The sequence below is a fragment of the Haliotis rubra genome, unplaced genomic scaffold (assembly GCF_003918875.1).
Source record: "Haliotis rubra isolate DU_JTF1 unplaced genomic scaffold, ASM391887v1 Scf1127, whole genome shotgun sequence".
NCBI lineage: Eukaryota > Metazoa > Mollusca > Gastropoda > Lepetellida > Haliotidae > Haliotis > Haliotis rubra.
In genome coordinates this window covers 126,854-131,078 of record NW_025765034.1, presented here as the reverse complement: position 1 = coordinate 131,078, position 4,225 = coordinate 126,854, and positions in this window count along the sequence as shown.

The window sequence follows — 4,225 nt, the reverse complement described above, 5'->3', positions numbered from 1 at the left end:
AAACAACTTTACTGCTGGAAAACAAATTGAAAACGAAGACTCAAATTGTCGGCCAGCATCGAGGTTTAACATTTGTTTATGAGAAGGAATCTCTTTCTCGCCCCAATCTGACAAATGACGAGCAAGAATTCTTAAGATACCTCTGCTTGAGTTGAGAGCACTCAAACAGCAACCTTATAACTATTATTTGTTGTGACAATGCATGGGATATAAGGTATTTGTGTCCATATATATTGTTGTGTATATATGTTGTGGCAGTTTACTGTATATAAACTCATGTCCAAAAGAAACGATACCAAATATTTGTTTCAATATTTTTAAATTAATGATACTTTTTGGAGAAAAAACATATTTCTGTGTATCCCACGTTCCTAACCAAACGTGTTCGATCGAAAACACAGGTAACATTTATTTACTTAAGAAGCAATCGCACGAATACTCAAAATGACGTTAAGTCGTGTAGCACGAAATGCACGTGCAGATGAACTGTATAAAACCGCTGGTCCGACACGTTGTGCCCATAGCAGTAAAAAGCACACAAAAGAAATGGCACGTTTGACAGCGATCGAGAGAGAAAGAGCCGTTGGAATGGTCCGACAGGGAGCATCACACGCCGCTGTAGCAAGAACGTTTGGATGCGCGTGCATAACCGTTACCAGGTTAATGCGACGGTTCCGTCAAACAGGCCAAAAACAACAGACAGGCCGAGAAGCGGGAGACCCCGGGTGACCACGCCTATTCAAGACAACCACATCCGGTTACTTCACCTACGTAACCGCTTCGTTCCTGCGACGTTAACGGCGGCGAAGGGACTGGGACACCGGATCAGTCGACAAACCGTCTACAGGAGACTGCAGGCACATGGTATCCGTGCACGGCGCCCCTACCGCGGAGTCTACCTGACACGTCAAAACAGAATCAACCGATTGATATGGGCCAGGCGTGTTCGGTGGTGGCAACGTCGAAACTGGGCACGTGTCTTGTTTTTGGACGAAAGCCGGTTTTGCCTTTACAAGAACGATGGTCGGCAGCGAGTATACCGAAGAGTTCGTGAACGTTTGGCGCCGAACTGCATCGAGCAAGTCCATGCATTTGGAGGCGGAGGTGTAATGGTGTTGGGGAGGGGGGTTGATCTGCGGGGCTCGTCATTATTCGGGGGAACCTGAATGCACAGCGTTACCAGGATGAGGTTTTACGACCAGTCGTGCAGCCATTCGCCCAACAGCATCCAGGAGGAATCGTGCTCCACCACGTGACGCTAGGCCTCATACGGCAAGATTGACCCAGGACTTCCTTGCCAACGCCAACATACAGGTTTTGCCATGGCCAGCGTGTTCACCGGATTTGAATCCCATTGAGCACATATGGGATCACCTCAATCGGAAAATCAGAAAACGCTCTGCGCCCCCAGCCAACCTCCAACAATTGGAACATTGTCTCCAGGATGAGTGGCAGCGAATCACCCCTAACGTCATCCGACGTTTGACGTCATCACCTAGGAGGCGTGTCATGGCATGTATCGCAGCTGCTGGTGGACATACCCGGTACTAAAGTGGCGTTAAGACTGTATTCAGAGACTACCCTCACTAGCCTCCCCCACTGTGCTAATTTTGGGCACCACACTTCGTTTAAAGCCCTGTGTTAATGATTGTAAATCTTTGATTGCTATGACTTTTTATACACATGCCGTAAAATCATTTATCTAATGAGAGATATCAATTTGAAATGTCTATGTTGTTTTGTTTTAATTTAGTGATCTTTGAAACACGTGGTATCGTTTCTCTTGGACACTAGTTTACATAATGGTAACAGTCAATGGTAAAAGTATTTAGATTTTTGTCGTAACCGATCCTATTCTTTGTACATACCTCTCCATCGTGTCGTTGATCCAAATCAATATGTGATATATTGGACGTTATAACTTTCTCGAATAACCACATAATGTATGCAAGTGATTTATCACTCTGTCATACGTAATACTGAAAAATAGTATGCTGCAGATCAACATATTTTGTACAATTTAAGCTTCAGTATCTAATCTCGATCTAACGTTTATATCTCTAATTCAATACGATAATCAGATATAGAAATAAATATTTTATCTGCTGTATAGCTGCACTGTATAACTGCACAGAACCACAGGAGTGCAATTCTTATGCAGAAATATACTCTGCAAAAAAAAAAAGAAACGAAAAAGTTGTTTTCAGATGCATGCTTTATGTATTATATAAATAGGCAACCAATTATAGTAAATTGTTCCAATTTGGCACAAGTGTTTATTACTGATATGGGTTCATCATGGCACACATGAAACAATCGAATGTCAAGGTGAAGGTCATCTGCTCTCAGTATATCTTGCATGGCCCGGTGAAAGTGCAGGACTGCCTGGCATTGTCGCTCTATAAAACCAATCAGATTATAAATTGTGGCGTCTTCATGCAGTCTTTGTGCCAGCTGTTGGGGATTCTGTGGTTGTTGCTGCTGTGTTCGCAGACGTTGATTAAGAGCATCTCATGAACGTTTGATGGGGTTTAGATCTGGATACCTTGATATGACAACTTGGATGTTGTGGCTCCTCAAAAGGGCCATTGTCAGTGAGAGGTCAGACGTTGTCATGTTGAAAAGAAAACAACACTTTCTTGCATAATGGGAAGGTCGAAGAATTGCCTCTGCATAATTTTAAATTGCCCTGAAGGTTTACCAGATTTGTTTTACCGGTATGGGAGTTGTCAGCCCACATCATTAAGCTCTTGTCCTCACACCTGTCCACATCCAACATGCACTTTATTTTCTGTTTAATAACGTTCACGTGCAAACCTTGCCCTTGTAGCCTAAGACAAAGACGTTCTTTTTGTTGAGTTAGTGAGTAAGTGAGTTAAGATTTAAAGTCACATCGGCAATATTTCAGCCATATCGTGACTAAAACTGGTTTTAAATTCATAATACATACATACAATATATAAAACCCTGTCAACGAAGGACAGTAAAATTACTAGACTCTCACAAAATGAGTTAAAACTAGCATATATCTTTAAGAGTAGAAAAACTATTTTGGGACAATACAATTTAAAAACAGGCTATAGATCGCCAGCAGCTGAAGGTAGCATATGTTATATTTGAGATTACACTTTCTTAGTAAAGCGAAAATTCTAGTATTTTTTGGGTTGAGTCCCATCCGAGATTCGAACCCACACCCTCAGGGTCAGGCACCTATTCGCCAGCACACAAAGTCAGCCGCCTAACCCGCTCAGCCGCCACGACTTCCACAAAAATGGAAGTCGGGTAACTGGTAGTCTAGACTGTGGACTTTGTGTACTCCTGTTACTCAATAACATCCCATCACGGTACGACCGCCTCCGTGGTGTAGTGGTTAGAGCGTTCGCCCGGAGAGCGGAAGGTCGCGGGTTCGATCCCCGACCGCGTCATACCAAAAGACGTTAACATATGGTACTTGTTGTTCCCTGCCTGGCGCTCGGCATTAATGAGTACAGCAAGAACTGGTCGGCTCGGAGTCAGTAAAATGTGTCTGAGTGGGGTATTCATGCTTCACTGCGGCATGGTATCTCAGTTGGCTAGCACTATAAAACCAGCTTCAGTTAACGGGCTAGTACAAGCAGCCGCACATACACATACATACGCATACACGTCGTCATATGAGCGAAATATTCTCAAGCACGGCGTTAAACACAATTTCACCTCACCTCACCTCACCCATCACGGTATTAGTCATCGTGGGCTGATTAACAACAGATAGCAAATCATGCAGGAAAATACATTTTATGAATATATTAAACATGTAAACGAAATAAAATATAGCATCAAATATCTTTATTGAAAACAGAAAATAATTATAAGAACAGCAACAACGCAACGAGAAGATGAACCATGCATGAGTAACCGACACATATGTCTTTCTATGTTGACGTTATGAATTATATATGAATTTTCATTTTGCATAAATGTTTGGTATATCTGTTGATCCATATCAAAATGAGAGATGTCTACCCTGCACGAACTAACAGGTTACGAATTCAGCAAATGCAACCAGTCTGTCTTACTAATTGTTTGATCGGCATTCTAGAAGATGGTCAATCAAAAATGAAACATACAACTTTTGGATGACAACATCTTGTTTTGGGGTTTTTTTACATAGAGCGACATTGCGATGTAGATTCTTACATCGTTACGAAGCTACAAACTTGTAAACATTATCATCCATAAAATA